Below are 25,394 nucleotides of genomic sequence, written 5' to 3'. Positions count from 1 at the left end.
GCAGATATCTACGATTTATTAGCACATTACATCGAAAATGGTTCAAACTTTAAAGGTCATATTTCTTGACTGGATCATTCGAAATAGGTCGTGTTTATGTGCGTTTGACAGCTCTTTTTAAGCGCTATCGATTCTGGGCAACAATAATGCGCTTTATGATTTCCGGTAAAAAGTTCCAACGAAGGCAATCTAGGGTACTTGCAGACTTAATTTTCATATGACAAAGTTAATTAGCAAATTAACTACATCGCCATTTTCTTTGTCTGACGCTCGTAATCCATTGATTTGCGACGTGGCGCATTTATTGCAGCCAGATCGTAGCTGCTTTGAAGGGAAAGAAACTTCTAATAACGTCCCTTACTTGATTTACTCAGCGCTATTGCGTAAAAAAGATACGTCACAGTCGTAATGATAAATAATGTAACGTGAAAAAGTCAATAGCCTACGACACCGGGAGTTCCCAGGCGGTCCCCAATCCAAGTACTATCCCGGCCCGACGATGCTTAACTTCCGTGATCGGACGAGAACAGGTGTGTTCATCGTGGTATGGTCGTAGACAAGCAAACGGATCTACGATTTATTAGCACATTACATCGAAAATGGTTTAAACTTTAAAGGTCATTTTTCTTGACTGGATTATCCGAAATAGGTCGTGTTTATGTGCATTTGAAAGCTCATTTCAAGCGCTATCGATTAATTACAACAACCATGCGCTTTAAGATTTCCGGTAAAAAGTTCCAACGAAGGCAATCTAGGTACTTTCAGACTTAATTTTCATATGACAAAGTTAATTAGCAAATTAACTACATCGCCATTTTCTTTGTCTGACGCTCTTAATCCATTCATTTGCGAATTGGCGCATTTATTGCTGCCAGATCGTAGCCGTTTTGAAGGGAAAGCAACTTCTAATCATGTCTCTTTCCTGATTTACTCAGCGGCTATTTCGTAAAAAAGATACGTCACAGTCGTAATGATAAATAATGTAACGTGAAAAAGTCAATAGCCTACGACACCGGGAGTTCCCAGGCGGTCCCCCATCCAAATACTATCCCGGCCCGAGGAATCTTAACTTCCGTGATCGGACGAGAACAGGTGTGTTCATCGTGGTATGGTCGTAGACAAACAAACGGGCAGATATCTACGATTTATTAGCACATTACATCGAAAATGGTTTAAACTTTAAAGGTCATATTTCTTGACTGGATCATCCGAAATAGGTCGTGTTTATGTGCATTTGAAAGCTCATTTCAAGCGCTATCGATTCTTTACGACAACCATGCGCTTTAAGATTTCCGGTAAAAAGTTCCAACGAAGGAAATCTGGGGTGCTTTCAGACTTAATTTTCATATGACAAAGTTAATTAGCAAAGTAACTACATCGCCATTTTCTTTGTCTGACGCTCGTAATCCATTTATTTGCGACGTGGCGCATTTATTGCAGCAAGATTGTAGCCGTTTTGAAGGGAAAGCATCTTCTAATCACGTCCCTTACTTGATTTACTCAGGGGCTATTGCGTAAAAAAGATACGTCACAGTCGTAATGATAAATAATGTAACGTGAAAAAGTCAATAGCCTACGACACCGGGAGTTCCCAGGCGGTCCCCCATCCAAGTACTATCCTGGCCCGACGATGCTTAACTTCCGTGATCGGACGAGAACAGGTGTGTTCATCGTGGTATGGTCGTAGACAAACAAACGGGCAGATATCTACGATTTATTAGCACATTACATCGAAAATGGTTTAAATTTAAAGGTCATATTTCTTGACTGGATTATCAGAAATAGGTCGTGTTTATGTGCATTTGAAAGCTCATTTCAAGCGCTATCGATTAATTACAACAACCATGCGCTTTAAGATTTCCGGTAAAAAGTTCCAACGAAGGCAATCTAGGTACTTTCAGACTTAATTTTCATATGACAAAGTTAATTAGCAAAGTAACTACATCGCCATTTTCTTTGTCTGACGCTCGTAATCCATTTATTTGCGACGTGGCGCATTTATTGCAGCAAGATTGTAGCCGTTTTGAAGGGAAAGCATCTTCTAATCACGTGCCTTACTTGATTTACTCAGGGGCTATTGCGTAAAAAAGATACGTCACAGTCGTAATGATAAATAATGTAACGTGAAAAAGTCAATAGCCTACGACAGCGGGAGTTCCCAGGCGGTCCCCCATCCAAGTACTATCCTGGCCCGACGATGCTTAACTTCCGTGATCAGACGAGAACAGGTGTGTTCATCGTGGTATGGTCGTAGACAAACAAACGGGCAGATATCTACGATTTATTAGCACATTACATCGAAAATGGTTTAAACTTTAAAGGTCATATTTCTTGACTGGATCATCCGAAATAGGTCGTGTTTATGTGCATTTGAAAGCTCATTTCAAGCGCTATCCACTAATTACGACAACCATGCGCTTCAAGATTTCCGGTAAAAAGTTCCAACGAAGGCAATCTAGGGTACTTTCAGACTTAATTTTCATATGACAAAGTTAATTAGCAAAGTAACTACATCGCCATTTTCTTTGTCTGACGCTCGTAATCCATTTATTTGCGACGTGGCGCATTTATTGCAGCAAGATTGTAGCCGTTTTGAAGGGAAAGCATCTTCTAATCACGTCCCTTACTTGATTTACTCAGGGGCTATTGCGTAAAAAAGATACGTCACAGTCGTAATGATAAATAATGTAACGTAAAAAATTCAATAGCCTACGACACCGGGAGTTCCCAGGCGGTCCCCCATCCAAGTACTATCCTAGCCCGACGATGCTTAACTTCCGTGATCGGACGAGAACAGGTGTGTTCATCGTGGTATGGTCGTAGACAAACAAACGGGCAGATATCTACGATTTATTAGCACATTACATCGAAAATGGTTTAAACTTTAAAGGTCATATTTCTTGACTGGATCATCCGAAATAGGTCGTGTTTATGTGCATTTGAAAGCTCATTTCAAGCGCTATCCATTAATTACGACAACCATGCGCTTTAAGATTTCCGGTAAAAAGTTCCAACGAAGAAAATCTAGGGTGCTTTCAGACTTAATTTTCATATGACAAAGTTAATTAGCAAAGTAACTACATCGCCATTTTCTTTGTCTGACGCTCGTAATCCATTTATTTGCGACGTGGCGCATTTATTGCAGCAAGATTGTAGCCGTTTTGAAGGGAAAGCATCTTTTAATCACGTCCCTTACTTGATTTACTCAGCGGCTATTTCGTAAAAAAGATACGTCACAGTCGTAATGATAAATAATGTAACGTGAAAAAATCAATAGCCTACGACACCGGGAGTTCCCAGGCGGTCCCCCATCAAAGTACTATCCCGGCCCGACGATGCTTAACTTCCGTGATCGGACGAGAACAGGTGTGTTCATCGTGGTATGGTCGTAGACAAACAAACGGGCAGATATCTACGATTTATTAGCACATTACATCGAAAATGGTTCAAACTTTAAAGGTCATATTTCTTGACTGGATCATTCGAAATAGGTTGTGTTTATGTGCGTTTGACAGCTCTTTTTAAGCGCTATCGATTCTTGACAACAATAATGCGCTTTATGATTTCCGGAAAAAAGTTCCAACGAAGGAAATCTAGGGTGCTTTCCGACTTAATTTTCATATGACAAAGTTAATTAGCAAAGTTACTACATCGCCATTTTCTTTGTCTGACGCTCGTAATCCATTCACTTGCGACTTGGCGCATTTATTGCTGCCAGATCGTAGCCGCTTTGAAGGGAAAGCAACTTCTAATCATGTCTCTTTCTTGATTTACTCAGCGGCTATTTCGTAAAAAAGATACGTCACAGTCGTAATGATAAATAATGCAACGTGAAAAAGTCAATAGCCTACGACACCGGGAGTTCCCAGGCGGTCCCCCATCCAAGTACTATCCCGGCCCGAGGATTCTTAACTTCCGTGATCGGACGAGAACAGGTGTGTTCATCGTGGTATGGTCGTAGACAAACAAACGGGCAGATATCTACGATTTATTAGCACATTACATCGAAAATGGTTTAAACTTTAAAGGTCATATTTCTTGACTGGATCATCCGAAATAGGTCGTGTTTATGTGCATTTTAAAGCTCATTTCAAGCGCTATCGATTCTTTACGACAACCATGCGCTTTAAGATTTCCGGTAAAAAGTTCCAACGAAGGAAATCTAGGGTGCTTTCAGACTTAATTTTCATATGACAAAGTTAATTAGCAAAGTAACTACATCGCCATTTTCTTTGTCTGACGCCCGTAATCCATTTATTTGCGACGTGGCGCATTTATTGCAGCAAGATTGTAGCCGTTTTGAAGGGAAAGCATCTTCTAATCACGTCCCTTACTTGATTTACTCAGCGGCTATTGCGTAAAAAAGATACGTCACAGTCGTAATGATAAATGATGTAACGTGAAAAAGTCAATAGCCTACGACACCGGGAGTTCCCAGGCGGTCCCCCATCCAAGTACTATCCTGGCCCGACGATGCTTAACTTCCGTGATCGGACGAGAACAGGTGTGTTCATCGTGGTATGGTCGTAGACAAACAAACGGGCAGATATCTACGATTTATTAGCACATTACATCGAAAATGGTTTAAACTTTAAAGGTCATATTTCTTGACTGGATTATCCGAAATAGGTCGTGTTTATGTGCATTTGAAAGCTCATTTCAAGCGCTATCGATTAATTACGACAACCATGCGCTTTAAGATTTCCGGTAAAAAGTTCCAACGAAGGAAATCTAGGGTGCTTTCCGACTTAATTTTCATATGACAAAGTTAATTAGCAAAGTAACTACATCGCCATTTTCTTTGTCTGACGCTTGTAATCCATTCATTTGCGACTTGGCGCATTTATTGCTGCCAGATCGTAGCCGTTTTGAAGGGAAAGCAACTTCTAATCATGTCTCTTTCTTGATTTACTCAGCGGCTATTTCGTAAAAAAGATACGTCACAGTCGTAATGATAAATAATGTAACGTGAAAAAGTCAATAGCCTACGACACCGGGAGTTCCCAGGCGGTCCCCCATCCAAGTACTATCCCGGCCCGACGATGCTTAACTTCCGTGATTGGACGAGAACAGGTGTGTTCATCGTGGTATGGTCGTAGACAAACAAACGGGCAGATATCTACGATTTATTAGCACATTACATCGAAAATGGTTCAAACTTTAAAGGTCATATTTCTTGACTGGATCATTCGAAATAGGTCGTGTTTATATGCGTTTGACAGCTCTTTTAAAGCGCTATCGATTCTTGACAACAATAATGCGCTTTATGATTTCCGGTAAAAAGTTCCAACGAAGGAAATCTAGGGTGCTTTCCGACTTAATTTTCATATGACCAAGTTAATTAGCAAAATTACTACATCGCCATTTTCTTTGTCTGACGCTCGTAATCCATTCATTTGCGACTTGGCGCATTTATTGCTGCCAGATCGTAGCCGTTTTGAAGGGAAAGCAACTTCTAATCATGTCTCTTTCTTGATTTACTCAGCGGCTATATCGTAAAAAAGATACGTCACAGTCGTAATGATAAATAATGTAACGTGAAAAAGTCAATAGCCTACGACACCGGGAGTTCCCAGGCGGTCCCCCATCCAAGTACTATCCCGGCCCGAGGATTCTTAACTTCCGTGATCGGACGAGAACAGGTGTGTTCATCGTGGTATGGTCGTAGACAAACAAACGGGCAGATATCTACGATTTATTAGCACATTACATCGAAAATGGTTCAAACTTTAAAGGTCATATTTCTTGACTGGATCATTCGAAATAGGTCGTGTTTATGTGCGTTTAACAGCTCTTTTTAAGCGCTATCGATTCTGGACAACAATAATGCGCTTTATGATTTCCGGTAAAAAGTTCCAACGAAGGCAATCTAGGGTACTTGCAGACTTAATTTTCATATGACAAAGTTAATTAGCAAATTAACTACATCGCCATTTTCTTTGTCTGACGCTCGTAATCCATTGATTTGCGACGTGGCGCATTTATTGCAGTCAGATCGTAGCCGCTTTGAAGGGAAAGAAACTTCTAATAACGTCCCTTACTTGATTTACTCAGCGCTATTGCGTAAAAAAGATACGTCACAGTCGTAATGGTAAATAATGTAACGTGAAAAAGTCAATAGCCTACGACACCGGGAGTTCCCAGGCGGTCCCCCATCCAAGTACTATCCCGGCCCGAGGATTCTTAACTTCCGTGATCGGACGAGAACAGGTGTGTTCATCGTGGTATGGTCGTAGACAAACAAACGGGCAGATATCTACGATTTATTAGCACATTACATCGAAAATGGTTTAAACTTTAAAGGTCATATTTCTTGACTGGATCATCCGAAATAGGTCGTGTTTATGTGCATTTGAAAGCTCATTTCAAGCGCTATCGATTCTTTACGACAACCATGCGCTTTAAAATTTCCGGTAAAAAGTTCCAACGAAGGAAATCTAGGGTGCTTTCAGACTTAATTTTCATATGACAAAGTTAATTAGCAAAGTAACTACATCGCTATTTTCTTTGTCTGACGCTCGTAATCCATTTATATGCGACGTGGCGCATTTATTGCAGCAAGATTGTAGCCGTTTTGAAGGGAAAGCATCTTCTAATCACGTGCCTTACTTGATTTACTCAGCGGCTATTGCGTAAAAAAGATACGTCACAGTCGTAATGATAATTGATGTAACGTGAAAAAGTCAATAGCCTACGACACCGGGAGTTCCCAGGCGGTCCCCCATCCAAGTACTATCCTGGCCCGACGATGCTTAACTTCCGTGATCGGACGAGAACAGGTGTGTTCATCGTGGTATGGTCGTAGACAAACAAACGGGCAGATATCTACGATTTATTAGCACATTACATCGAAAATGGTTTAAACTTTAAAGGTCATATTTCTTGACTGGATTATCCAAAATAGGTCGTGTTTATGTGCATTTGAAAGCTCATTTCAAGCGCTATCGATTAATTACGACAAACATGCGCTTTAAGATTTCCGGTAAAAAGTTCCAACGAAGGAAATCTAGGGTGCTTTCCGCCTTAATTTTCATATGACAAAGTTAATTAGCAAAGTAACTACATCGCCATTTTCTTTGTCTGACGCTTGTAATCCATTCATTTGTGACTTGGCGCATTTATTGCTGCCAGATCGTAGCCGTTTTGAAGGGAAAGCAACTTCTAATCATGTCTCTTTCTTGATTTACTCAGCGGCTATTTCGTAAAAAAGATACGTCACAGTCGTAATGATAAATAATGTAACGTGAAAAAGTCAATAGCCTACGACACCGGGAGTTCCCAGGCGGTCCCCCATCCAAGTACTATCCCGGCCCGACGATGCTTAACTTCCGTGATCGGACGAGAACAGGTGTGTTCATCGTGGTATGGTCGTAGACAAACAAACGGGCAGATATCTACGATTTATTAGCACATTACATCGAAAATGGTTTAAACTTTAAAGGTCATATTTCTTGACTGGATCATCCGAAATAGGTCGTGTTTATGTGCATTTGAAAGCTCATTTCAAGCGCTATCGATTAATTACAACAACCATGCGCTTAAAGATTTCCGGTAAAAAGTTCCAACAAAGGCAATCTAGGTACTTTCAGACTTAATTTTCATATGACAAAGTTAATTAGCAAATTAACTACATCGCCATTTTCTTTGTCTGACGCTCTTAATCCATTCATTTGCGAATTGGCGCATTTATTGCTGCCAGATCGTAGCCGTTTTGAAGGGAAAGCAACTTCTAATCATGTTTCTTTCCTGATTTACTCAGCGGCTATTTCGTAAAAAAGATACGTCACAGTCGTAATGATAAATAATGTAACGTGAAAAAGTCAATAGCCTACGACACCGGGAGTTCCCAGGCGGTCCCCCATCCAAATACTATCCCGGCCCGAGGATTCTTAACTTCCGTGATCGGACGAGAACAGGTGTGTTCATCGTGGTATGGTCGTAGACAAACAAACGGGCAGATATCTACGATTTATTAGCACATTACATCGAAAATGGTTTAAACTTTAAAGGTCATATTTCTTGACTGGATCATCCGAAATAGGTCGTGTTTATGTGCATTTGAAAGCTCATTTCAAGCGCTATCGATTCTTTACGACAACCATGCGCTTTAAGATTTCCGGTAAAAAGTTCCAACGAAGGAAATCTGGGGTGCTTTCAGACTTAATTTTCATATGACAAAGTTAATTAGCAAAGTAACTACATCGCCATTTTCTTTGTCTGACGCTCGTAATCCATTTATTTGCGACGTGGCGCATTTATTGCAGCAAGATTGTAGCCGTTTTGAAGGGAAAGCATCTTCTAATCACGTCCCTTACTTGATTTACTCAGGGGCTATTGCGTAAAAAAGATACGTCACAGTCGTAATGATAAATAATGTAACGTGAAAAAGTCAATAGCCTACGACACCGGGAGTTCCCAGGCGGTCCCCCATCCAAGTACTATCCTGGCCCGACGATGCTTAACTTCCGTGATCGGACGAGAACAGGTGTGTTCATCGTGGTATGGTCGTAGACAAACAAACGGGCAGATATCTACGATTTATTAGCACATTACATCGAAAATGGTTTAAATTTAAAGGTCATATTTCTTGACTGGATTATCCGAAATAGGTCGTGTTTATGTGCATTTGAAAGCTCATTTCAAGCGCTATCGATTAATTACAACAACCATGCGCTTAAAGATTTCCGGTAAAAAGTTCCAACAAAGGCAATCTAGGTACTTTCAGACTTAATTTTCATATGACAAAGTTAATTAGCAAATTAACTACATCGCCATTTTCTTTGTCTGACGCTCTTAATCCATTCATTTGCGAATTGGCGCATTTATTGCTGCCAGATCGTAGCCGTTTTGAAGGGAAAGCAACTTCTAATCATGTTTCTTTCCTGATTTACTCAGCGGCTATTTCGTAAAAAAGATACGTCACAGTCGTAATGATAAATAATGTAACGTGAAAAAGTCAATAGCCTACGACACCGGGAGTTCCCAGGCGGTCCCCCATCCAAATACTATCCCGGCCCGAGGATTCTTAACTTCCGTGATCGGACGAGAACAGGTGTGTTCATCGTGGTATGGTCGTAGACAAACAAACGGGCAGATATCTACGATTTATTAGCACATTACATCGAAAATGGTTTAAACTTTAAAGGTCATATTTCTTGACTGGATCATCCGAAATAGGTCGTGTTTATGTGCATTTGAAAGCTCATTTCAAGCGCTATCGATTCTTTACGACAACCATGCGCTTTAAGATTTCCGGTAAAAAGTTCCAACGAAGGAAATCTGGGGTGCTTTCAGACTTAATTTTCATATGACAAAGTTAATTAGCAAAGTAACTACATCGCCATTTTCTTTGTCTGACGCTCGTAATCCATTTATTTGCGACGTGGCGCATTTATTGCAGCAAGATTGTAGCCGTTTTGAAGGGAAAGCATCTTCTAATCACGTCCCTTACTTGATTTACTCAGGGGCTATTGCGTAAAAAAGATACGTCACAGTCGTAATGATAAATAATGTAACGTGAAAAAGTCAATAGCCTACGACACCGGGAGTTCCCAGGCGGTCCCCCATCCAAGTACTATCCTGGCCCGACGATGCTTAACTTCCGTGATCGGACGAGAACAGGTGTGTTCATCGTGGTATGGTCGTAGACAAACAAACGGGCAGATATCTACGATTTATTAGCACATTACATCGAAAATGGTTTAAATTTAAAGGTCATATTTCTTGACTGGATTATCCGAAATAGGTCGTGTTTATGTGCATTTGAAAGCTCATTTCAAGCGCTATCGATTAATTACAACAACCATGCGCTTTAAGATTTCCGGTAAAAAGTTCCAACGAAGGCAATCTAGGTACTTTCAGACTTAATTTTCATATGACAAAGTTAATTAGCAAAGTAACTACATCGCCATTTTCTTTGTCTGACGCTCGTAATCCATTTATTTGCGACGTGGCGCATTTATTGCAGCAAGATTGTAGCCCTTTTGAAGGGAAAGAAACATCTAATCACGTCCCTAACTTGATTTACTCAGCGGCTATTGCGTAAAAAAGATACGTCACAGTCGTAATGCTAAATAATGTAACGTGAAAAAGTCAATAGCCTACGACACCGGGAGTTCCCAGGCGGTCCTCCATCCAAGTACTATCCCGGCCCGAGGATTCTTAACTTCCGTGATCGGACGAGAACAGGTGTGTTCATCGTGGTATGATCGTAGACAAACAAACGGGCAGATATCTACGATTTATTAGCACATTACATCAAAAATGGTTCAAACTTTAAAGGTCATATTTCTTGACTGGATCATCCGAAATAGGTCGTGTTTATGTGCATTTGAAAGCTCATTTCAAGCGCTATCCACTAATTACGACAACCATGCGCTTCAAGATTTCCGGTAAAAAGTTCCAACGAAGGCAATCTAGGGTACTTTCAGACTTAATTTTCATATGACAAAGTGAATTAGCAAATTAACTACATCGCCATTTTCTTTGTCTGACGCTCTTAATCCATTCATTTGCGAATTGGCGCATTTATTGCTGCCAGATCGTAGCCGTTTTGAAGGGAAAGCAACTTCTAATCATGTTTCTTTCCTGATTTACTCAGCGGCTATTTCGTAAAAAAGATACGTCACAGTCGTAATGATAAATAATGTAACGTGAAAAAGTCAATAGCCTACGACACCGGGAGTTCCCAGGCGGTCCCCCATCCAAATACTATCCCGGCCCGAGGATTCTTAACTTCCGTGATCGGACGAGAACAGGTGTGTTCATCGTGGTATGGTCGTAGACAAACAAACGGGCAGATATCTACGATTTATTAGCACATTACATCGAAAATGGTTTAAACTTTAAAGGTCATATTTCTTGACTGGATCATCCGAAATAGGTCGTGTTTATGTGCATTTGAAAGCTCATTTCAAGCGCTATCGATTCTTTACGACAACCATGCGCTTTAAGATTTCCGGTAAAAAGTTCCAACGAAGGAAATCTGGGGTGCTTTCAGACTTAATTTTCATATGACAAAGTTAATTAGCAAAGTAACTACATCGCCATTTTCTTTGTCTGACGCTCGTAATCCATTTATTTGCGACGTGGCGCATTTATTGCAGCAAGATTGTAGCCGTTTTGAAGGGAAAGCATCTTCTAATCACGTCCCTTACTTGATTTACTCAGGGGCTATTGCGTAAAAAAGATACGTCACAGTCGTAATGATAAATAATGTAACGTGAAAAAGTCAATAGCCTACGACACCGGGAGTTCCAAGGCGGTCCCCCATCCAAGTACTATCCTGGCCCGACGATGCTTAACTTCCGTGATCGGACGAGAACAGGTGTGTTCATCGTGGTATGGTCGTAGACAAACAAACGGGCAGATATCTACGATTTATTAGCACATTACATCGAAAATGGTTTAAATTTAAAGGTCATATTTCTTGACTGGATTATCCGAAATAGGTCGTGTTTATGTGCATTTGAAAGCTCATTTCAAGCGCTATCGATTAATTATAACAACCATGCGCTTTAAGATTTCCGGTAAAAAGTTCCAACGAAGGCAATCTAGGTACTTTCAGACTTAATTTTCATATGACAAAGTTAATTAGCAAAGTAACTACATCGCCATTTTCTTTGTCTGACGCTCGTAATCCATTTATTTGCGACGTGGCGCATTTATTGCAGCAAGATTGTAGCCCTTTTGAAGGGAAAGAAACATCTAATCACGTCCCTAACTTGATTTACTCAGCGGCTATTGCGTAAAAAAGATACGTCACAGTCGTAATGCTAAATAATGTAACGTGAAAAAGTCAATAGCCTACGACACCGGGAGTTCCCAGGCGGTCCTCCATCCAAGTACTATCCCGGCCCGAGGATTCTTAACTTCCGTGATCGGACGAGAACAGGTGTGTTCATCGTGGTATGATCGTAGACAAACAAACGGGCAGATATCTACGATTTATTAGCACATTACATCAAAAATGGTTCAAACTTTAAAGGTCATATTTCTTGACTGGATCATCCGAAATAGGTCGTGTTTATGTGCATTTGAAAGCTCATTTCAAGCGCTATCCACTAATTACGACAACCATGCGCTTCAAGATTTCCGGTAAAAAGTTCCAACGAAGGCAATCTAGGGTACTTTCAGACTTAATTTTCATATGACAAAGTGAATTAGCAAATTAACTACATCGCCATTTTCTTTGTCTGACGCTCGTAATCCATTCATTTGCGACGTGGCGCATTTAATGCTGCCAGATCGTAGCCCTTTTGAAGGGAAAGAAACATCTAATCACGTCCCTAACTTGATTTACTCAGCGGCTATTGCGTAAAAAAGATACGTCACAGTCGTAATGCTAAATAATGTAACGGGAAAAAGTCAATAGCCTACGACACCGGGAGTTCCCAGGCGGTCCTCCATCCAAGTACTATCCCGGCCCGAGGATTCTTAACTTCCGTGATCGGACGAGAACAGGTGTGTTCATCGTGGTATGGTCGTAGACAAACAAACGGGCAGATATCTACGATTTATTAGCACATTACATCAAAAATGGTTCAAACTTTAAAGGTCATATTTCTTGACTGGATCATCCGAAATAGGTCGTGTTTATGTGCATTTGAAAGCTCATTTCAAGCGCTATCCACTAATTACGACAACCATGGGCTTTAAGATTTCCGGTAAAAAGTTCCAACGAAGGGAATCTAGGGTGCTTTCCGACTTAATTTTCATATGACAAAGTTAATTAGCAAAGTAACTACATCGCCATTTTCTTTGTCTGACGCTCGTAATCCATTCATTTGCGACTTGGCGCATTTATTGCTGCCAGATCGTAGCCGTTTTGAAGGGAAAGGAACTTCTAATCATGTCTCTTTCTTGATTTACTCAGCGGCTATTTCGTAAAAAAGATACGTCACAGTCGTAATGCTAAATAATGTAACGTGAAAAAGTCAATAGCCTACGACACCGGGAGTTCCCAGGCGGTCCTCCATCCAAGTACTATCCCGGCCCGACGATTCTTAACTTCCGTGATCGGACGAGAACAGGTGTGTTCATCGTGGTATGGTCGTAGACAAACAAACGGGCAGATATCTACGATTTATTAGCACATTACATCAAAAATGGTTCAAACTTTAAAGGTCATATTTCTTGACTGGATCATCCGAAATAGGTCGTGTTTATGTGCATTTGAAAGCTCATTTCAAGCGCTATCCACTAATTACGACAACCATGCGCTTTAAGATTTCCGGTAAAAAGTTCCAACGAAGGCAATCTAGGGTGCTTTCCGACTTAATTTTCATATGACAAAGTTAATTAGCAAAGTAACTACATCGCCATTTTCTTTGTCTGACGCTCGTAATCCATTCATTTGCGACTTGGCGCATTTATTGCTGCCAGATCGTAGCCGTTTTGAAGCGAAAGCAACTTCTAATCATGTCTCTTTCTTGATTTACTCACCGGCTATTTCGTAAAAAAGATACGTCACAGTCGTAATGATAAATAATGTAACGTGAAAAAGTCAATAGCCTACGACACCGGGAGTTCCCAGGCGGTCCCCCATCCAAGTACTATCCCGGCCCGACGATGCTTAACTTCCGTGATCGGACGAGAACAGGTGTGTTCATCGTGGTATGGTCGTAAACAAACAAACGGGCAGATATCTACGATTTATTAGCACATTACATCGAAAATGGTTTAAACTTTAAAGGTCATATTTCTTGACTGGATCATCCGAAATAGGTCGTGTTTATGTGCATTTGAAAGTTCATTTCAAGCGCTATCCACTAATTACGACAAGCATGCGCTTTAAGATTTCCGGTAAAAAGTTCCAACGAAGGCAATCTAGGGTACTTTCAGACTTAATTTTCATATGACAAAGTTATTTAGCAAATTAACTACATCGCCATTTTCTTTGTCTGACGCTCGTAATCCATTCATTTGCGACGTGGCGCATTTAATGCTTCCAGATCGTAGCCCTTTTGAAGGGAAAGAAACTTCTAATCACGTCCCTTACTTGATTTACTCAGCGGCTATTGCGTAAAAAAGATACGTCACAGTCGTAATGCTAAATAATGTAACGTGAAAAAGTCAATAGCCTACGACACCGGGAGTTCCCAGGCGGTCCTCCATCCAAGTACTATCCCGGCCCGTGGATTCTTAACTTCCGTGATCGGACGAGAACAGGTGTGTTCATCGTGGTATGGTCGTAGACAAACAAACGGGCAGATATCTATGATTTATTAGCACATTACATCGAAAATGGTTCTAACTTTAAAGGTCATATTTCTTGACTGGATCATCCGAAATAGGTCGTGTTTATGTGCATTTGTAAGCTCTTTTTAAGCGCTATCGATTCTTTACGACAACCATGCGTTTTAAGATTTCCGGTAAAAAGTTCCAACGAAGGAAATCTAGGGTGCTTTCAGACTTAATTTTCATGTGACAAAGTTAATTAGCAAAGCAACTACATCGCCATTTTCTTTGTCTGACGCTCGTAATCCATTTATTTGCGACGTGGCGCATTTATTGCAGCAAGATTGTAGCCGGTTTGAAGGGAAAGCAACTTCTAATCACGTCCCTTACTTGATTTACTCAGCGGCTATTGCGTAAAAAAGATACGTCACAGTCGTAATGCTAAATAATGTAACGTGAAAAAGTCAATAGCCTACGACACCGGGAGTTGCCAGGCGGTCCTCCATCCAAGTACTATCTCGGCCCGAGGATTCTTAACTTCCGTGATCGGACGAGAACAGGTGTGTTCATCGTGGTATGGTCGTAGACAAACAAACGGGCAGATATCTACGATTTATTAGCACATTACATCGAAAATGGTTCTAACTTTAAAGGTCATATTTCTTGACTGGATCATCCGAAATAGGTCGTGTTTATGTGCATTTGAAAGCTCTTTTTAAGCGCTATCGATTCTTTACGACAACCATGCGCTTTAAGATTTCCGGTAAAAAGTTCCAACGAAGGAAATCTAGGGTACTTGCATTTGACAGCTCTTTTGGTAAAAAGTTCCAACGAAGGCAATCTAGGGTACTTGCAGACTTAATTTTCATATGACAAAGTTAATTAGCAAATTAACTACATCGCCATTTTCTTTGTCTGACGCTCGTAATCCATTCATTTGCGACGTGGCGCATTTAATGCTGCCAGATCGTAGCCCTTTTGAAGGGAAAGAAACTTCTAATCACGTCCCTTACTTGATTTACTCAGCGGCTATTGCGTAAAAAAGATACGTCACAGTCGTAATGCTAAATAATGTAACGTGAAATAGTCAATAGCCTACGACACCGGGAGATCCCAGGCGGTCCCCCATCCAAGTACTATCCCGACCCGACGATGCATAACTTCCGTGATCGGACGAGAACAGGTGTGTTCATCGTGGTATGGTCGTAGACAAACAAACGGGCAGATATCAACGATTTATTAGCACATTACATCGAAAATGGTTCAAACTTTAAAGGTCATATTTCTTGACTGGATCATTCGAAATAGGTCGTGTTTATGTGCATTTGACAGCTCTTTTTAAGCGCTATCGATTCTTGACAACAATAATGCGCTTTATGATTTCCGGTAAAAAGTTCCAACGAAGGCAATCTAGGGTACTTGCAGACTTAATTTTCATATGACAAAGTTAATTAGCAAATTAACTACATCGCCATTTTCTTTGTCTGACGCTCGTAATCCATTCATTTGCGACGTGGCGCATTTAATGCTGCCAGATCGTAGCCCTTTTGAAGGGAAAGAAACTTCTAATCACGTCCCTTACTTGATTTACTCAGCGGCTATTGCGTAAAAAAGATACGTCACAGTCGTAATGCTAAATAATGTAACGTGAAAAAGTCAATAGCCTACGACACCGGGAGTTCCCAGGCGGTCCTCCATCCAAGTACTATCCCGGCCCGTGGATTCTTAACTTCCGTGATCGGACGAGAACAGGTGTGTTCATCGTGGTATGGTCGTAGACAAACAAACGGGCAGATATCTATGATTTATTAGCACATTACATCGAAAATGGTTCTAACTTTAAAGGTCATATTTCTTGACTGGATCATCCGAAATAAGTCGTGTTTATGTGCATTTGTAAGCTCTTTTTAAGCGCTATCGATTCTTTACGACAACAATGCGCTTTAAGATTTCCGGTAAAAAGTTCCAACGAAGGAAATCTAGGGTGCTTTCAGACTTTATTTTCATATGACAAAGTTAATTAGCAAAGCAACTACATCGCCATTTTCTTTGTCTGACGCTCGTAATCCATTTATTTGCGACGTGGCGCATTTATTGCAGCAAGATTGTAGCCGGTTTGAAGGGAAAGCAACTTCTAATCACGTCCCTTACTTGATTTACTCAGCGGCTATTGCGTAAAAAAGATACGTCACAGTCGTAATGCTAAATAATGTAACGTGAAAAAGTCAATAGCCTACGACACCGGGAGTTCCCAGGCGGTCCTCCATCCAAGTACTATCCCGGCCCGAGGATTCTTAACTTCCGTGATCGGACGAGAACAGGTGTGTTCATCGTGGTATGGTCGTAGACAAACAAACGGGCAGATATCTACGATTTATTAGCACATTACATCGAAAATGGTTCTAACTTTAAAGGTCATATTTCTTGACTGGATCATCCGAAATAGGTCGTGTTTATGTGCATTTGAAAGCTCTTTTTAAGCGCTATCGATTCTTTACGACAACCATGCGCTTTAAGATTTCCGGTAAAAAGTTCCAACGAAGGAAATCTAGGGTACTTGCATTTGACAGCTCTTTTGGTAAAAAGTTCCAACGAAGGCAATCTAGGGTACTTGCAGACTTAATTTTCATATGACAAAGTTAATCAGCAAATTAACTACATCGCCATTTTCTTTGTCTGACGCTCGTAATCCATTCATTTGCGACGCGGCGCATTTAATGCTGCCAGATCGTAGCCCTTTTGAAGGGAAAGAAACTTCTAATCACGTCCCTTACTTGATTTACTCAGCGGCTATTGCGTAAAAAAGATACGTCACAGTCGTAATGCTAAATAATGTAACGTGAAATAGTCAATAGCCTACGACACCGGGAGATCCCAGGCGGTCCCCCATCCAAGTACTATCCCGACCCAACGATGCATAACTTCCGTGATCGGACGAGAACAGGTGTGTTCATCGTGGTATGGTGGTAGACAAACAAACGGGCAGATATCAACGATTTATTAGCACATTACATCGAAAATGGTTCAAACTTTAAAGGTCATATTTCTTGACTGGATCATTCGAAATAGGTCGTGTTTATGTGCATTTGACAGCTCTTTTTAAGCGCTATCGATTCTTGACAACAATAATGCGCTTTATGATTTCCGGTAAAAAGTTCCAACGAAGGCAATCTAGGGTACTTGCAGACTTAATTTTCATATGACAAAGTTAATTAGCAAATTAACTACATCGCCATTTTCTTTGTCTGACGCTCGTAATCCATTTATTTGCGACGTGGCGCATTTATTGCAGCAAGATTGTAGCCGTTTTGAAAGGAAAGCATCTTCTAATCACGTCCCTTACTTGATTTACTCAGGGGCTATTGCGTAAAAAAGATACGTCACAGTCGTAATGATAAATAATGTAACGTGAAAAAGTCAATAGCCTACGACACCGGGAGTTCCCAGGCGGTCCCCCATCCAAGTTTTATCCTGGCCGACGATGCTTAACTTCCGTGATCGGACGAGAACAGGTGTGTTCATCGTGGTATGGTCGTAGACAAACAAACGGGCAGATATCTACGATTTATTAGCACATTACATCGAAAATGGTTTAAACTTTAAAGGTCATATTTCTTGACTGGATTATTCGAAATAGGTCGTGTTTATGTGCATTTGAAAGCTCATTTCAGGCGCTATCGATTAATTACAACAACCATGCGCTTTAAGATTTCCGGTAAAAAGTTCCAACGAAGGCAATCTAGGGTACTTTCAGACTTAATTTTCATATGACAAAGTTAATTAGCAAATTAACTACATCGCCATTTTCTTTGTCTGACGCTCGTAATCCATTCATTTGCGACTTGGCGCATTTATTGCTGCCAGATCGTAGCCGTTTTGAAGGGAAAGCAACTTCTAATCATGTCTCTTTCTTGATTTACTCAGCGGCTATTTCGTAAAAAAGATACGTCACAGTCGTAATGATAAATAATGTAACGTGAAAAAGTCAATAGCCTACGACACCGGGAGTTCCCAGGCGGTCCCCCATCCAAGTACTATCCCGGCCCGACGATGCTTAACTTCCGTGATCGGACGAGAACAGGTGTGTTCATCGTGGTATGGTCGTAGACAAACAAACGGGCAGATATCTACGATTTATTAGCACATTACATCGAAAATGGTTCAAACTTTAAAGGTCATATTTCTTGACTGGATCATTCGAAATAGGTCGTGTTTATGTGCGTTTGACAACTCTTTTTAAGCGCTATCGATTCTGGGCAACAATAATGCGCTTTATGATTTCCGGTAAAAAGTTCCAACGAAGGCAATCTAGGGTACTTGCAGACTTAATTTTCATATGACAAAGTTAATTAGCAAATTAACTACATCGCCATTTTCTTTGTCTGACGCTCGTAATCCATTGATTTGCGACGTGGCGCATTTATTGCAGCCAGATCGTAGCCGCTTTGAAGGGAAAGAAACATCTAATAACGTCCCTTACTTGATTTACTCAGCGCTATTGCGTAAAAAAGATACGTCACAGTCGTAATGATAAATAATGTAACGTGAAAAAGTCAATAGCCTACGACACCGGGAGTTCCCAGGCGGTCCCCAATCCAAGTACTATCCCGGCCCGACGATGCTTAACTTCCGTGATCGGACGAGAACAGGTGTGTTCATCGTGGTATGGTCGTAGACAAACAAACGGGCAGATATCTACGATTTATTAGCACATTACATCGAAAATGGTTTAAACTTTAAAGGTCATATTTCTTGACTGGATCATCCGAAATAGGTCGTGTTTATGTGCATTTGAAAGCTCATTTCAAGCGCTATCGATTCTTTACGACAACCATGCGCTTTAAGATTTCCGGTAAAAAGTTCCAACGAAGGAAATCTGGGGTGCTTTCAGATTTAATTTTCATATGACAAAGTTAATTAGCAAAGTAACTACATCGCCATTTTCTTTGTCTGACGCTCGTAATCCATTTATTTGCGACGTGGCGCATTTATTGCAGCAAGATTGTAGCCGTTTTGAAGGGAAAGCATCTTCTAATCACGTCCTTTACTTGATTTACTCAGGGGCTATTGCGTAAAAAAGATACGTCACAGTCGTAATGATAAATAATGTAACGTGAAAAAGTCAATAGCCTACGACACCGGGAGTTCCCAGGCGGTCCCCCATCCAAGTACTATCCTGGCCCGACGATGCTTAACTTCCGTGATCGGACGAGAACAGGTGTGTTCATCGTGGTATGGTCGTAGACAAAAAAACGGATCTACGATTTATTAGCACATTACATCGAAAATGGTTTAAACTTTAAAGGTCATATTTCTTGACTGGATTATCCGAAATAGGTCGTGTTTATGTGCATTTGAAAGCTCATTTCAAGCGCTATCGATTAATTACAACAACCATGCGCTTTAAGATTTCCGGTAAAAAGTTCCAACGAAGGCAATCTAGGTACTTTCAGACTTAATTTTCATATGACAAAGTTAATTAGCAAATTAACTACATCGCCATTTTCTTTGTCTGACGCTCTTAATCCATTCATTTGCGAATTGGCGCATTTATTGCTGCCAGATCGTAGCCGTTTTGAAGGGAAAGCAACTTCTAATCATGTCTCTTTCCTGATTTACTCAGCGGCTATTTCGTAAAAAAGATACGTCACAGTCGTAATGATAAATAATGTAACGTGAAAAAGTCAATAGCCTACGACACCGGGAGTTCCCAGGCGGTCCCCCATCCAAATACTATCCCGGCCCGAGGATTCTTAACTTCCGTGATCGGACGAGAACAGGTGTGTTCATCGTGGTATGGTCGTAGACAAACAAACGGGCAGATATCTACGATTTATTAGCACATTACATCGAAAATGGTTTAAACTTTAAAGGTCATATTTCTTGACTGGATCATCCGAAATAGGTCGTGTTTATGTGCATTTGAAAGCTCATTTCAAGCGCTATCGATTCTTTACGACAACCATGCGCTTTAAGATTTCCGGTAAAAAGTTCCAACGAAGGAAATCTGGGGTGCTTTCAGACTTAATTTTCATATGACAAAGTTAATTAGCAAAGTAACTACATCGCCATTTTCTTTGTCTGACGCTCGTATTCCATTTATTTGCGACGTGGCGCATTTATTGCAGCAAGATTGTAGCTGTTTTGAAGGGAAAGCATCTTCTAATCACGTCCCTTACTTGATTTACTCAGGGGCTATTGCGTAAAAAAGATACGTCACAGTCGTAATGATAAATAATGTAACGTGAAAAAGTCAATAGCCTACGACACCGGGAGTTCCAAGGCGGTCCCCCATCCAAGTACTATCCTGGCCCGACGATGCTTAACTTCCGTGATCGGACGAGAACAGGTGTGTTCATCGTGGTATGGTCGTAGACAAACAAACGGGCAGATATCTACGATTTATTAGCACATTACATCGAAAATGGTTTAAATTTAAAGGTCATATTTCTTGACTGGATTATCCGAAATAGGTCGTGTTTATGTGCATTTGAAAGCTCATTTCAAGCGCTATCGATTAATTACAACAACCATGCGCTTTAAGATTTCCGGTAAAAAGTTCCAACGAAGGCAATCTAGGTACTTTCAGACTTAATTTTCATATGACAAAGTTAATTAGCAAAGTAACTACATCGCCATTTTTTTGTCTGACGCTCGTAATCCATTTATTTGCGACGTGGCGCATTTATTGCAGCAAGATTGTAGCCGTTTTGAAGGGAAAGCATCTTCTAATCACGTGCCTTACTTGATTTACTCAGGGGCTATTGCGTAAAAAAGATACGTCACAGTCGTAATGATAAATAATGTAACGTGAAAAAGTCAATAGCCTACGACAGCGGGAGTTCCCAGGCGGTCCCCCATCCAAGTACTATCCTGGCCCGACGATGCTTAACTTCCGTGATCAGACGAGAACAGGTGTGTTCATCGTGGTATGGTCGTAGACAAACAAACGGGCAGATATCTACGATTTATTAGCACATTACATCGAAAATGGTTTAAACTTTAAAGGTCATATTTCTTGACTGGATCATCCGAAATAGGTCGTGTTTATGTGCATTTGAAAGCTCATTTCAAGCGCTATCCACTAATTACGACAACCATGCGCTTCAAGATTTCCGGTAAAAAGTTCCAACGAAGGCAATCTAGGGTACTTTCAGACTTAATTTTCATATGACAAAGTTAATTAGCAAATTAACTACATCGCCATTTTCTTTGTCTGACGCTCGTAATCCATTCATTTGCGACGTGGTGCATTTAATGCTGCCAGATCGTAGCCCTTTTGAAGGGAAAGAAACATCTAATCACGTCCCTAACTTGATTTACTCAGCGGCTATTGCGTAAAAAAGATACGTCACAGTCGTAATGCTAAATAATGTAACGTGAAAAATTCAATAGCCTACGACACCGGGAGTTCCCAGGCGGTCCTCCATCCAAGTACTATCCCGGCCCGAGGATTCTTAACTTCCGTGATCGGACGAGAACAGGTGTGTTCATCGTGGTATGGTCGTAGACAAACAAACGGGCAGATATCTACGATTTATTAGCACATTACATCGAAAATGGTTTAAACTTTAAAGGTCATATTTCTTGACTGGATCATCCGAAATAGGTCGTGTTTGTGTGCATTTGAAAGCTCATTTCAAGCGCTATCCACTAATTACGACAATCATGCGCTTCAAGATTTCCGGTAAAAAGTTCCAACGAAGGCAATCTAGGGTACTTTCAGACTTAATTTTCATATGACAAAGTTAATTAGCAAATTAACTACATAGCCATTTTCTTTGTCTGACGCTCGTAATCCATTCATTTGCGACGTGGCGCATTTAATGCTGCCAGATCGTAGCCCTTTTGAAGGGAAAGAAACATCTAATCACGTCGACACCGGGAGTTCCCAGGCGGTCCCCCATCCAAGTACTATCCTGGCCCGACGATGCTTAACTTCCGTGATCGGACGAGAACAGGTGTGTTCATCGTGGTATGGTCGTAGACAAACAAACGGATCTACGATTTATTAGCACATTACATCGAAAATGGTTTAAACTTTAAAGGTCATATTTCTTGACTGGATTATCCGAAATAGGTCGTGTTTATGTGCATTTGAAAGCTCATTTCAAGCGCTATCGATTAATTACAACAACCATGCGCTTTAAGATTTCCGGTAAAAAGTTCCAACGAAGGCAATCTAGGTACTTTCAGACTTAATTTTCATATGACAAAGTTAATTAGCAAATTAACTACATCGCCATTTTCTTTGTCTGACGCTCTTAATCCATTCATTTGCGAATTGGCGCATTTATTGCTGCCAGATCGTAGCCGTTTTGAAGGGAAAGCAACTTCTAATCATGTCTCTTTCCTGATTTACTCAGCGGCTATTTCGTAAAAAAGATACGTCACAGTCGTAATGATAAATAATGTAACGTGAAAAAGTCAATAGCCTACGACACCGGGAGTTCCCAGGCGGTCCCCCATCCAAATACTATCCCGGCCCGAGGATTCTTAACTTCCGTGATCGGACGAGAACAGGTGTGTTCATCGTGGTATGGTCGTAGACAAACAAACGGGCAGATATCTACGATTTATTAGCACATTACATCGAAAATGGTTTAAACTTTAAAGGTCATATTTCTTGACTGGATCATCCGAAATAGGTCGTGTTTATGTGCATTTGAAAGCTCATTTCAAGCGCTATCGATTCTTTACGACAACCATGCGCTTTAAGATTTCCGGTAAAAAGTTCCAACGAAGGAAATCTGGGGTGCTTTCAGACTTAATTTTCATATGACATAGTTAATTAGCAAAGTAACTACATCGCCATTTTCTTTGTCTGACGCTCGTAATCCATTTATTTGCGACGTGGCGCATTTATTGCAGCAAGATTGTAGCTGTTTTGAAGGGAAAGCATCTTCTAATCACGTCCCTTACTTGATTTACTCAGGGGCTATTGCGTAAAAAAGATACGTCACAGTCGTAATGATAAATAATGTAACGTGAAAAAGTCAATAGCCTACGACACCGGGAGTTCCAAGGCGGTCCCCCATCCAAGTACTATCCTGGCCCGACGATGCTTAACTTCCGTGATCGGACGAGAACAGGTGTGTTCATCGTGGTATGGTCGTAGACAAACAAACGGGCAGATATCTACGATTTATTAGCACATTACATCGAAAATGGTTTAAATTTAAAGGTCATATTTCTTGACTGGATTATCCGAAATAGGTCGTGTTTATGTGCATTTGAAAGCTCATTTCAAGCGCTATCGATTAATTACAACAACCATGCGCTTTAAGATTTCCGGTAAAAAGTTCCAACGAAGGCAATCTAGGTACTTTCAGACTTAATTTTCATATGACAAAGTTAATTAGCAAAGTAACTACATCGCCATTTTTTTGTCTGACGCTCGTAATCCATTTATTTGCGACGTGGCGCATTTAATGCTGCCAGATCGTAGCCCTTTTGAAGGGAAAGAAACATCTAATCACGTCCCTAACTTGATTTACTCAGCGGCTATTGCGTAAAAAAGATACGTCACAGTCGTAATGCTAAATAATGTAACGTGAAAAAGTCAATAGCCTACGACACCGGGAGTTCCCAGGCGGTCCTCCATCCAAGTACTATCCCGGCCCGAGGATTCTTAACTTCCGTGATCGGACGAGAACAGGTGTGTTCATCGTGGTATGGTCGTAGACAAACAAACGGGCAGATATCTACGATTTATTAGCACATTACATCGAAAATGGTTTAAACTTTAAAGGTCATATTTCTTGACTGGATCATCCGAAATAGGTCGTGTTTATGTGCATTTGAAAGCTCATTTCAAGCGCTATCCACTAATTACGACAATCATGCGCTTCAAGATTTCCGGTAAAAAGTTCCAACGAAGGCAATCTAGGGTACTTTCAGACTTAATTTTCATATGACAAAGTTAATTAGCAAATTAACTACATAGCCATTTTCTTTGTCTGACGCTCGTAATCCATTCATTTGCGACGTGGCGCATTTAATGCTGCCAGATCGTAGCCCTTTTGAAGGGAAAGAAACATCTAATCACGTCCCTAACTTGATTTACTCAGCGGCTATTGCGTAAAAAAGATACGTCACAGTCGTAATGCTAAATAATGTAACGTGAAAAAGTCAATAGCCTACGACACCGGGAGTTCCCAGGCGGTCCTCCATCCAAGTACTATCCCGGCCCGAGGATTCTTAACTTCCGTGATCGGACGAGAACAGGTGTGTTCATCGTGGTATGGTCGTAGACAAACAAACGGGCAGATATCTACGATTTATTAGCACATTACATCAAAAATGGTTCAAACTTTAAAGGTCATATTTCTTGACTGGATCATCCGAAATAGGTCGTGTTTATGTGCATTTGAAAGCTCATTTCAAGCGCTATCCACTAATTACGACAACCATGCGCTTCAAGATTTCCGGTAAAAAGTTCCAACGAAGGCAATCTAGGGTACTTTCAGACTTAATTTTCATATGACAAAGTTAATTAGCAAATTAACTACATCGCCATTTTCTTTGTCTGACGCTCGTAATCCATTCATTTGCGACGTGGCGCATTTAATGCTGCCAGATCGTAGCCCTTTTGAAGGGAAAGAAACATCTAATCACGTCCCTAACTTGATTTACTCAGCGGCTATTGCGTAAAAAAGATACGTCACAGTCGTAATGCTAAATAATGTAACGGGAAAAAGTCAATAGCCTACGACACCGGGAGTTCCCAGGTGGTCCTCCATCCAAGTACTATCCCGGCCCGAGGATTCTTAACTTCCGTGATCGGACGAGAACAGGTGTGTTCATCGTGGTATGGTCGTAGACAAACAAACGGGCAGATATCTACGATTTATTAGCACATTACATCAAAAATGGTTCAAACTTTAAAGGTCATATTTCTTGACTGGATCATCCGAAATAGGTCGTGTTTATGTGCATTTGAAAGCTCATTTCAAGCGCTATCCACTAATTACGACAACCATGGGCTTTAAGATTTCCGGTAAAAAGTTACAACGAAGGGAATCTACGGTGCTTTCCGACTTAATTTTCATATGACAAAGTTAATTAGCAAAGTAACTACATCGCCATTTTCTTTGTCTGACGCTCGTAATCCATTCATTTGCGACTTGGCGCATTTATTGCTGCCAGATCGTAGCCGTTTTGAAGGGAAAGCAACTTCTAATCATGTCTCTTTCTTGATTTACTCAGCGGCTATT

General features: G+C 40.8%; 41 non-coding genes and 3 pseudogenes across 41 annotated transcripts; all 44 read right to left on the bottom strand.

Moving 5' to 3' along the window:
• Nucleotides 1-439: 439 nt before the first annotated feature.
• LOC130616875 (5S ribosomal RNA) lies at nt 440-558 on the bottom strand. Its single transcript, XR_008977954.1, has one exon. It is a non-coding gene; the product is annotated as a 5S ribosomal RNA (ribosomal RNA).
• A 443-nt stretch (nt 559-1,001) lies between these two features.
• On the bottom strand, nt 1,002-1,120 carry LOC130618346 (5S ribosomal RNA). Its single transcript, XR_008979419.1, has one exon. It is a non-coding gene; the product is annotated as a 5S ribosomal RNA (ribosomal RNA).
• Nucleotides 1,121-1,570: 450 nt separating this feature from the next.
• Nucleotides 1,571-1,689, bottom strand: LOC130618183 (5S ribosomal RNA). Its single transcript, XR_008979258.1, has one exon. It is a non-coding gene; the product is annotated as a 5S ribosomal RNA (ribosomal RNA).
• A 448-nt stretch (nt 1,690-2,137) lies between these two features.
• On the bottom strand, nt 2,138-2,256 carry LOC130617091 (5S ribosomal RNA). Its single transcript, XR_008978169.1, has one exon. It is a non-coding gene; the product is annotated as a 5S ribosomal RNA (ribosomal RNA).
• A 450-nt stretch (nt 2,257-2,706) lies between these two features.
• LOC130615725 (5S ribosomal RNA) lies at nt 2,707-2,825 on the bottom strand. The gene has a single exon (XR_008976812.1). It is a non-coding gene; the product is annotated as a 5S ribosomal RNA (ribosomal RNA).
• A 450-nt stretch (nt 2,826-3,275) lies between these two features.
• Nucleotides 3,276-3,394, bottom strand: LOC130615383 (5S ribosomal RNA). Its single transcript, XR_008976472.1, has one exon. It is a non-coding gene; the product is annotated as a 5S ribosomal RNA (ribosomal RNA).
• Nucleotides 3,395-3,844: 450 nt separating this feature from the next.
• LOC130617559 (5S ribosomal RNA) lies at nt 3,845-3,963 on the bottom strand. Its single transcript, XR_008978636.1, has one exon. It is a non-coding gene; the product is annotated as a 5S ribosomal RNA (ribosomal RNA).
• A 450-nt stretch (nt 3,964-4,413) lies between these two features.
• On the bottom strand, nt 4,414-4,532 carry LOC130618171 (5S ribosomal RNA). Its single transcript, XR_008979246.1, has one exon. It is a non-coding gene; the product is annotated as a 5S ribosomal RNA (ribosomal RNA).
• Nucleotides 4,533-4,982: 450 nt separating this feature from the next.
• On the bottom strand, nt 4,983-5,101 carry LOC130616624 (5S ribosomal RNA). Its single transcript, XR_008977704.1, has one exon. It is a non-coding gene; the product is annotated as a 5S ribosomal RNA (ribosomal RNA).
• A 450-nt stretch (nt 5,102-5,551) lies between these two features.
• Nucleotides 5,552-5,670, bottom strand: LOC130617556 (5S ribosomal RNA). Its single transcript, XR_008978634.1, has one exon. It is a non-coding gene; the product is annotated as a 5S ribosomal RNA (ribosomal RNA).
• A 449-nt stretch (nt 5,671-6,119) lies between these two features.
• On the bottom strand, nt 6,120-6,238 carry LOC130617555 (5S ribosomal RNA). Its single transcript, XR_008978633.1, has one exon. It is a non-coding gene; the product is annotated as a 5S ribosomal RNA (ribosomal RNA).
• Nucleotides 6,239-6,688: 450 nt separating this feature from the next.
• Nucleotides 6,689-6,807, bottom strand: LOC130618159 (5S ribosomal RNA). Its single transcript, XR_008979233.1, has one exon. It is a non-coding gene; the product is annotated as a 5S ribosomal RNA (ribosomal RNA).
• A 450-nt stretch (nt 6,808-7,257) lies between these two features.
• LOC130615062 (5S ribosomal RNA) lies at nt 7,258-7,376 on the bottom strand. The gene has a single exon (XR_008976152.1). It is a non-coding gene; the product is annotated as a 5S ribosomal RNA (ribosomal RNA).
• Nucleotides 7,377-7,825: 449 nt separating this feature from the next.
• LOC130618071 (5S ribosomal RNA) lies at nt 7,826-7,944 on the bottom strand. The gene has a single exon (XR_008979147.1). It is a non-coding gene; the product is annotated as a 5S ribosomal RNA (ribosomal RNA).
• Nucleotides 7,945-8,394: 450 nt separating this feature from the next.
• On the bottom strand, nt 8,395-8,513 carry LOC130618146 (5S ribosomal RNA). Its single transcript, XR_008979220.1, has one exon. It is a non-coding gene; the product is annotated as a 5S ribosomal RNA (ribosomal RNA).
• Nucleotides 8,514-8,961: 448 nt separating this feature from the next.
• On the bottom strand, nt 8,962-9,080 carry LOC130618070 (5S ribosomal RNA). Its single transcript, XR_008979145.1, has one exon. It is a non-coding gene; the product is annotated as a 5S ribosomal RNA (ribosomal RNA).
• A 450-nt stretch (nt 9,081-9,530) lies between these two features.
• LOC130618134 (5S ribosomal RNA) lies at nt 9,531-9,649 on the bottom strand. The gene has a single exon (XR_008979208.1). It is a non-coding gene; the product is annotated as a 5S ribosomal RNA (ribosomal RNA).
• Nucleotides 9,650-10,097: 448 nt separating this feature from the next.
• On the bottom strand, nt 10,098-10,216 carry LOC130618178 (5S ribosomal RNA). The gene has a single exon (XR_008979252.1). It is a non-coding gene; the product is annotated as a 5S ribosomal RNA (ribosomal RNA).
• A 450-nt stretch (nt 10,217-10,666) lies between these two features.
• Nucleotides 10,667-10,785, bottom strand: LOC130618069 (5S ribosomal RNA). The gene has a single exon (XR_008979144.1). It is a non-coding gene; the product is annotated as a 5S ribosomal RNA (ribosomal RNA).
• A 450-nt stretch (nt 10,786-11,235) lies between these two features.
• LOC130615937 (5S ribosomal RNA) lies at nt 11,236-11,354 on the bottom strand. Its single transcript, XR_008977022.1, has one exon. It is a non-coding gene; the product is annotated as a 5S ribosomal RNA (ribosomal RNA).
• A 448-nt stretch (nt 11,355-11,802) lies between these two features.
• LOC130618176 (5S ribosomal RNA) lies at nt 11,803-11,921 on the bottom strand. Its single transcript, XR_008979251.1, has one exon. It is a non-coding gene; the product is annotated as a 5S ribosomal RNA (ribosomal RNA).
• A 450-nt stretch (nt 11,922-12,371) lies between these two features.
• LOC130618017 (5S ribosomal RNA) lies at nt 12,372-12,490 on the bottom strand. Its single transcript, XR_008979093.1, has one exon. It is a non-coding gene; the product is annotated as a 5S ribosomal RNA (ribosomal RNA).
• Nucleotides 12,491-12,940: 450 nt separating this feature from the next.
• Nucleotides 12,941-13,059, bottom strand: LOC130617188 (5S ribosomal RNA). Its single transcript, XR_008978265.1, has one exon. It is a non-coding gene; the product is annotated as a 5S ribosomal RNA (ribosomal RNA).
• A 450-nt stretch (nt 13,060-13,509) lies between these two features.
• Nucleotides 13,510-13,628, bottom strand: LOC130615544 (5S ribosomal RNA). The gene has a single exon (XR_008976633.1). It is a non-coding gene; the product is annotated as a 5S ribosomal RNA (ribosomal RNA).
• A 450-nt stretch (nt 13,629-14,078) lies between these two features.
• On the bottom strand, nt 14,079-14,197 carry LOC130618236 (5S ribosomal RNA). Its single transcript, XR_008979310.1, has one exon. It is a non-coding gene; the product is annotated as a 5S ribosomal RNA (ribosomal RNA).
• Nucleotides 14,198-14,647: 450 nt separating this feature from the next.
• Nucleotides 14,648-14,766, bottom strand: LOC130618677 (5S ribosomal RNA; annotated as a pseudogene).
• A 504-nt stretch (nt 14,767-15,270) lies between these two features.
• Nucleotides 15,271-15,389, bottom strand: LOC130618264 (5S ribosomal RNA). The gene has a single exon (XR_008979338.1). It is a non-coding gene; the product is annotated as a 5S ribosomal RNA (ribosomal RNA).
• A 450-nt stretch (nt 15,390-15,839) lies between these two features.
• On the bottom strand, nt 15,840-15,958 carry LOC130618235 (5S ribosomal RNA). Its single transcript, XR_008979309.1, has one exon. It is a non-coding gene; the product is annotated as a 5S ribosomal RNA (ribosomal RNA).
• A 450-nt stretch (nt 15,959-16,408) lies between these two features.
• Nucleotides 16,409-16,527, bottom strand: LOC130618016 (5S ribosomal RNA). Its single transcript, XR_008979092.1, has one exon. It is a non-coding gene; the product is annotated as a 5S ribosomal RNA (ribosomal RNA).
• Nucleotides 16,528-17,031: 504 nt separating this feature from the next.
• On the bottom strand, nt 17,032-17,150 carry LOC130618523 (5S ribosomal RNA; annotated as a pseudogene).
• A 450-nt stretch (nt 17,151-17,600) lies between these two features.
• Nucleotides 17,601-17,718, bottom strand: LOC130618623 (5S ribosomal RNA; annotated as a pseudogene).
• Nucleotides 17,719-18,168: 450 nt separating this feature from the next.
• On the bottom strand, nt 18,169-18,287 carry LOC130615061 (5S ribosomal RNA). Its single transcript, XR_008976151.1, has one exon. It is a non-coding gene; the product is annotated as a 5S ribosomal RNA (ribosomal RNA).
• A 449-nt stretch (nt 18,288-18,736) lies between these two features.
• On the bottom strand, nt 18,737-18,855 carry LOC130616873 (5S ribosomal RNA). The gene has a single exon (XR_008977953.1). It is a non-coding gene; the product is annotated as a 5S ribosomal RNA (ribosomal RNA).
• Nucleotides 18,856-19,305: 450 nt separating this feature from the next.
• Nucleotides 19,306-19,424, bottom strand: LOC130618121 (5S ribosomal RNA). Its single transcript, XR_008979196.1, has one exon. It is a non-coding gene; the product is annotated as a 5S ribosomal RNA (ribosomal RNA).
• A 443-nt stretch (nt 19,425-19,867) lies between these two features.
• Nucleotides 19,868-19,986, bottom strand: LOC130618068 (5S ribosomal RNA). The gene has a single exon (XR_008979143.1). It is a non-coding gene; the product is annotated as a 5S ribosomal RNA (ribosomal RNA).
• Nucleotides 19,987-20,436: 450 nt separating this feature from the next.
• Nucleotides 20,437-20,555, bottom strand: LOC130615936 (5S ribosomal RNA). Its single transcript, XR_008977021.1, has one exon. It is a non-coding gene; the product is annotated as a 5S ribosomal RNA (ribosomal RNA).
• Nucleotides 20,556-21,002: 447 nt separating this feature from the next.
• Nucleotides 21,003-21,121, bottom strand: LOC130617090 (5S ribosomal RNA). The gene has a single exon (XR_008978168.1). It is a non-coding gene; the product is annotated as a 5S ribosomal RNA (ribosomal RNA).
• A 450-nt stretch (nt 21,122-21,571) lies between these two features.
• On the bottom strand, nt 21,572-21,690 carry LOC130618015 (5S ribosomal RNA). The gene has a single exon (XR_008979090.1). It is a non-coding gene; the product is annotated as a 5S ribosomal RNA (ribosomal RNA).
• Nucleotides 21,691-22,048: 358 nt separating this feature from the next.
• On the bottom strand, nt 22,049-22,167 carry LOC130618180 (5S ribosomal RNA). Its single transcript, XR_008979254.1, has one exon. It is a non-coding gene; the product is annotated as a 5S ribosomal RNA (ribosomal RNA).
• A 443-nt stretch (nt 22,168-22,610) lies between these two features.
• On the bottom strand, nt 22,611-22,729 carry LOC130618067 (5S ribosomal RNA). The gene has a single exon (XR_008979142.1). It is a non-coding gene; the product is annotated as a 5S ribosomal RNA (ribosomal RNA).
• Nucleotides 22,730-23,179: 450 nt separating this feature from the next.
• On the bottom strand, nt 23,180-23,298 carry LOC130615934 (5S ribosomal RNA). The gene has a single exon (XR_008977019.1). It is a non-coding gene; the product is annotated as a 5S ribosomal RNA (ribosomal RNA).
• A 447-nt stretch (nt 23,299-23,745) lies between these two features.
• Nucleotides 23,746-23,864, bottom strand: LOC130618014 (5S ribosomal RNA). The gene has a single exon (XR_008979089.1). It is a non-coding gene; the product is annotated as a 5S ribosomal RNA (ribosomal RNA).
• Nucleotides 23,865-24,314: 450 nt separating this feature from the next.
• LOC130618013 (5S ribosomal RNA) lies at nt 24,315-24,433 on the bottom strand. The gene has a single exon (XR_008979088.1). It is a non-coding gene; the product is annotated as a 5S ribosomal RNA (ribosomal RNA).
• A 450-nt stretch (nt 24,434-24,883) lies between these two features.
• LOC130617982 (5S ribosomal RNA) lies at nt 24,884-25,002 on the bottom strand. The gene has a single exon (XR_008979057.1). It is a non-coding gene; the product is annotated as a 5S ribosomal RNA (ribosomal RNA).
• Between the last annotated feature and the right edge of the window lie 392 nt (nt 25,003-25,394).

Source organism: Hydractinia symbiolongicarpus, chromosome 11 (assembly GCF_029227915.1).
Source record: "Hydractinia symbiolongicarpus strain clone_291-10 chromosome 11, HSymV2.1, whole genome shotgun sequence".
NCBI classification, from domain to species: domain Eukaryota; kingdom Metazoa; phylum Cnidaria; class Hydrozoa; order Anthoathecata; family Hydractiniidae; genus Hydractinia; species Hydractinia symbiolongicarpus.
This window is presented reverse-complemented; position numbering and strand designations above follow the sequence as displayed.